Here is a 6,526-nt window from a genome sequence, read left to right as displayed (position 1 = left end):
AACCCTCGCCCTCTCACACCATTAGCTCCAGTTTGTATGCTATACCAACCAGATGTGACTCCTGCCCACATCTGTCAAGGCCATGACCCCACATCCTCACCAGGGTCAAAATTTTAATTCACTTACTTATCTGAGTTGCTTTTAAAACAAGACATTTAGCTGTTAATAAGTGGGAATCATTATTTCTTGCTTGCAAAACATACCACTACTCATCCCTTATGCGCACATTTTTCACCTTCACAGTCGCCTGCCAAACAAGTCCCTAAAATAGCCGGAACGCTGAACCATAGAGTATATAGCTGTGATTAGATTACTTTTGCTGAAATGCTTTATCTAAATTACAGTTTGGATACACTTCATGAAAGTGTTGACTTGATTTTCCATTTTGGAGGACGATGACACTGCAAAATGTGCGTGCAAAGCAGCATAAATCAAAAAATCCTCACATAGCATAAATTGAAACACATGTTCAATCCAGGCACAGGCTCATTTAAACATTAAGCTAATACGAAACACTTGTACTCAGTTACAGAATGCTGCACGCATGATAATGTATCTCAGTTATTTCACAGTGGCTTAATGCAAGTGGAGATATGATGATTGTGTGTCAAAGAACAACAACCTGGGACGCTCTACAGGGAGAGATTAGAAGGGGGTGGGGGCTCACATTTTTAAGGTAGCACATTCTTGTACAAGAGGGGGACTTTGCTATCTATGATCTCTCCCCCAACTGAGACGATAGGAGAAGTAAAACTAGAGATATGTCACATGCCACGAGATTATCCAACTCTTAAAAGTAAAGATACCGATAGAGCAAGGAAAGTGTAAAGTTTCCACTTACGTCATCCTCTCTCTACATGTTGTTACAGATTTACTTTTACAGTACAACCAAATGTTAAAGGTCTGATTCCCACTGGGGCCTCATGTATACACCAAACACTGTACAGCAGCTTGTGCTGTTTCATACTCTTCTGCTCTCGTTTTTTGTTTTGCAAAGGAGATAAAACAGGACATCACCTGCCAAATCCTCACACATTCTTATTGCAGCTCCATGCCCACCATTTTGGCCTGTGGAGAAATCTAAAGCTTGGCAGGCCCGTTGTGCTTAGCTTTTAAATTATGATTGGACAATCGCTGTTCAGAGACGGGGTTTAGTGAACAGTCAAATGTCGATTTAGACAAACATGAACAAATCATTTTCGTTTTGAAGGTGGTTCGAGTGTAAAAAGCAAAACGTTGCTGTCATGCTAACAGTGCAAACCCATACTGATATGTTTCATTTCACTAATGGAGATGGAAACTTTGCAGAATTGGAGTGACAGTGAAGCAGCTGTGGCAACCTGCAGCCTGGGAATAGAAAAGCTTGTGGCTGGTAATCATCTGTTAGCGATCAGTGCTTCTGAATGTGCTCAGCTTTTCCCTGGGTGTAAATATCTGCCAAAGACACTCCATCTGGCTCACACTGTCACTGTCAGGAGACACTTAACCGCCCTATCTGTGTGTCAGCTGCCAGTGCTCCTCTTTGAATCCGTGTTTGTGGTATGTGTGTGTTAACTCTTTTGTAACTGTCCTTGATTTATGCACCAATCTTAATGCATGCCTGTATGTTTCTGCGCCTTTTGCGTCTACTGAAAATCCACAACAACCAGGAATATTGCAGAGGATCCACTTCGCCTGTTTGTGAGATCGACTGTGACCTCCTAATCTACGTGATGACAGATCAGCGTGTAAAACCAATGCACAGCACCACAGCTGCTTCATATGCCAACACCTAGAGTCCCAGTGCTGTGTAGGCTACGTCTGTAGATGAAGGGCGATTGTCTGGCAAAGCAGCACAGTAGCACAAAGAACAGCCCTGCCACAAAACAAGCTTCTTGTCCGCGGACGAATGACTGACATCTTTATTGTCATCTTAGCATCTGTCAGTAGTGTCACAAAGACCGTCATTAAGTTACTGCTTGTGGCAAAACACTTGAAATCCAGACTGAAGTGGTTGGCTGACTCAAATTTTCTGTGGGATTTATAATAACAATCAAGATTCCTCTTTGTTTGTAGACCACTCTGAGCTCCAAGCAACTGCACATATAAAAGTAGGCATTATCTAATATGTCATTAGAACTCCCTCCCGTGTGAAGAATCATACTTAAAATGGCATTCAGTATATTGAGTTTGGAAGAGGTAGGCTTTTTTTTCTCAATAGTTCACAAAAGGATTAAAAGGAGGAGAAGGAGTCTAGACAGACTATTATAAATGCATAGTTGCAGTTGAGGACACAGGGAACTCTGAACACTGAGTCTACTGTATAAGATCCCTAAATCAACACAGAAAGTGAACTAATTTCAGTTACTTCACAGGAAATGTAGGTTTCAAACAACCTGGGTTTTATTTTTGTAGTTTAGACCATTGTTGCTACTTGTAATAATGACAGAAGCTGATAGTTAAAATCTGGGAATACTGCAACAACTCTAAAAAGTAGTCCAGACCATCGGGCAGGCTTTAAACAAACCCTTGTGTAAGATTAATTTTTTGAGAAGTCCAATGGTTCACAGTTTATCAGCCCCGCAGGAACAGCACTGGGCTGTGAGGAGTAGTGAGATATACTCTTTGATTATTTAAGAAAGTTAAAAAAATCTTCTGATGCAGCCTGAATCATTGCAACAGATAAGTGGATATACTCAAGCTAAGTACAAATACCTTTTAAAACCATAATTAAGTGCAGTGCCTGATTAGGGGTACTTGTGGTAATGGGTAATATACTGTAATGGTGGCTGAAACTATGAAAATAAGGTTTTGATTGTAATAAGAAGAAATGATCCTTTAAAGACCAAGAAGTGCTATCACAGTATAGCAGGTACATGCTGACTGAGCTGTGCTGATAACTCTTTGTGCATGCCAAAAAAAAAAACCATGACCAGAGTACTTGTGTCCTCCCAGGTCACAGTAACAATGGCAGACATGATGACATTCCTCCTCTTGCTCGCCCCATGACATGCTTAGACGTCTGCAGCAGTGTGGGATTACAACATCGGACTCAAACGCAGTGCCTATCTTCTCATTAGCACATTTAGGAAACATCAAAACATCATAGTATCTCAGACCTCACCTGGTTACACCACCCAGCACTGTCAACAAACCCCAAGTCCTTGAACATGATCTACACCGTTTATCTCTGGGTGACAGCTGGAGCAAACCCTGGCACGGATGCACTCTGGTTTAGTTTCTTCACTGTGAAATTTCGTGGACGAAAGGCAAAGAATAACAATGTGCTAGGGAGATGTGGGTGTCTTTCTTTTTCTGGCTGCATGTTTGGAGCTATGCATCCGAGGGGCAGGGATGTGAATGTGTGATGATTAAAGAGCAGGGTCCTATCTGCAGCCGGCTTGGCATGTGTGTGGCTGTGCGTCAGGAAGGCGGGTGTACATCCTGTTTGTTAACACACACACACACACATTGAGATGCAAAAGACACTACACTGCAGTCTACAGTTGGGTCTAAGAACTGGTTAAAAGAAAAAGCTCTGCACTCATAATCACAAAAGAGTTTGTTGATATATGACATCAATGCAATTGGTTTTTTGCAACAACACACATACTGTGTGTGAAAACAGCTTTTCTGCTCAAAATTAGCATGCATGTGTCTGCTTGGATTTGAAAGTTTGGTTCAGCTTAATTCTCTAACCTCTCCCAAACCTCGACAAACTAGCCAAAACACTGAGGTCTGTGTTGTATGTTGACTCCCTGACTGTGGTAGCAGCTGCTGGAGTATAAAAACCAGAACACTGGCTACCCGTAGCACCAGTTTGTGTTTCTCACACATACTGTAGCTGCTGGTGGTGGTTGTAAATGAAAAACATGATGCTCTGCAGAGGCACTAAACACAACACATGGGCCCATCGATAATTATGATGTATTCAGAGCTTAAAAAGATATTTACAGCTGAAGAAGAGTAACATTAACCATAATAAATAACAAGGCTATGGCTATGTGCTGACACTCCCCCACAGACCCACATACACACCAGAGGGTGTTTCACCGCTAGGTCCGCCACAGCACAGTTCCCCACTTTCTCAGAGACATAAATGTGCTTTGTGATAAAGCTCCACCAGACTCCCAGAGACACAGAGAGTCTGACAATAGCTTCTCGCGGATGGTTAGTTCTGACTCTGTCCACGTTAAACTGAGCGGTGGCCAGCATTTTTACTTTTAAAGCCTAAAGGGTCAAAACTAAGTTCACGTCCCTAGGAACAGCACTGAGTAATGAAGGGTTTTCTTGCATAGTGGCCAACGCTGCGTATTGCAGCTTCCAGCAGGATCACGTGACACACACTGGCTCAAAAAGCAAAAACAATCATTGGAAAAGAAGCAGCTGTAAAATAGTAAATGCATTTCTCAGGTGTGTCACAAATGAACTGAAATTACTCTTTTTATTGCTAGAATTTGACCCATTTGGTCCAAGAACATTTGGAAAGTCTAGAAAAATCATATGATTGAAGTATTTTAAGAGAGGGACTCTTCTGAGCATGTTTGGGCTTAAAATTGGAAAAGCGTGTGGAAGCCTGCAGAGGCTTTTTAGTTTAATTGTTAATTGCCCCCGTTTCTTTCTGCTGTTTGTTTTTTTTCTGTTTTATTCCTTTCTTTGTTGTCTTCTGCTCAGAAGCTCTGATGCTTATTGAGTATCAGTCCTACAGGGGGCACCACTACCTCGTAGAGGGACCTGATAATGGGCCTCGGTCCAAACAGCGAGAACACAAATTGACCGGCATGACTGAACCCAGTCTAAAGGCCTGTGTGAATGTGCAGTCCATGTGTACGTGTATGCGATTATTCAAGTGTGTGAGTGTGCATATGTGTTGGCGTGTAGGGTATGTGCCCAAGCAAACACACACCACACACAGAGCCCACCACAGTCGATAGCTCGTGCTTGGTGGAGGGGTATTAGTTACAGGATTGAGAAATTATTTGATTATAAAATAGCGTTGACTGTGTGTTCTTAGGCAACTCATGCCAGCTCCTGTATGTGTGCCAGCAGGCCAGGCCCAGTAGTTTGTGTGGGAGTGTGTGTGTGTATGAGTTTGTGGGTGGATGTATGAATCTGTGTATAAGAGACAGGAAAGGGAAAAACGGGAGTGAGGGTGAGATTAAAAAATTGTGCATGCATGCATTTACATAAACATCAGAGTGCAGAACTTGTTTGTGTGTGTGTAGGTGTGTGTGTGTATGCGTGCATTCCTGAGAGGGCCCTGAGTGGATCAAAGCTGCTAACACCCCAGGCAGTGTCCTCCTGAGGGAGCCAGCTGTCAGATCTGGGATCAGAGATCAGCGGCGTCTGTCCTCCCTCCTCTTCGCTCTCTGTGGGGTCTGTCACAGCAAGTTAGCACTTAGCCAGAGGCACTGATCAACAATCAGATTAGGCTCTCCTGAAATAATAGCTGTGACGACGAGGCAGCGAAGATGGGAAAGAGCAGCCAAAGAGGGAGCGCCGTTGTTTCTTTTGGGTTATTATGAGTTTGTGAGACGAGACGGGAGACGTGAGGAGTCAGATAATCAGACAAGTTGTAAACAAATCAACAGTTTAGCCAAATTATCTATACCAGAGGATCCAAAACTTTAAACCAATTTAAACCCTGTATCTTTTCTTTTTAAATTTTTACATCTCCTGTTCTGTTAGCTGCTTTTTCTGACTGCTGTGCACCGAGAGAACACAAGTGTTGCATTAAAATCAAGTAAATATGGCCAAGTTTTCATGCGACCCAGTCTACTAAAAATTTAATTTCAACAGCAAATACATTTTAAGGGAAACATAATGCTACCCATGTTAGGTTTTGGATCAACATAAAGAGTAGACATTATTAATTAACGCACCTGGCAAGTCCACAGTCACGTAAAAAACACAACACACATTCTACTGAAATTTAACCAAAACCACAACTCAGGGCAAGAACTCTGGACTTTGATGTCAAAGCCTGGCATATTATACTCCATCCAACCATCCACCTAACAGTTCGTGTATTACCATTGACCATATTAAAAAAAATAATGTTGAAAAAATGTTGCCTGTTAACAAAATGCAGGCAGCTATAACATTTCTTACCATAACATAATAAAAAAACATTAAGTAACTTCATAAAAACATAAACATAGTTTTGTTGGAAACATGGTTGTATGTATGTTGTTGGATCTTGCGATACGCTTGGCCCAACCTTAAGGCACCCACGCTGGTCTCAACCACTTCCTTCGGAGGTAAAACTGAAGGCGAGCACACAGGACTTGAGAACAAGAATTCCTCACTGCACAGGAAAACAGTATGTGTCCAAAACTACAGCAAATATGTTATGCCTTTGTTTGTTTTCCTAATAGGTTTGACTAAAATTAATGCCCATTTTAAAATTTCTCACACTAACTGACCCCCTCAATTTTCGTGACCTGTCAGACTTATTTTTAGAGAAGATGCACTGTTCCCAAAAGTCAGCATTTAACTTGCTGTGGTATTTTTACAGGAACGTTTGCACAAGCTACATAAATAATAC

This window comes from Toxotes jaculatrix, chromosome 3 (assembly GCF_017976425.1).
Source record: "Toxotes jaculatrix isolate fToxJac2 chromosome 3, fToxJac2.pri, whole genome shotgun sequence".
Classification (NCBI taxonomy): domain Eukaryota; kingdom Metazoa; phylum Chordata; class Actinopteri; family Toxotidae; genus Toxotes; species Toxotes jaculatrix.
Note: the sequence above shows the minus strand (reverse complement) of the source record.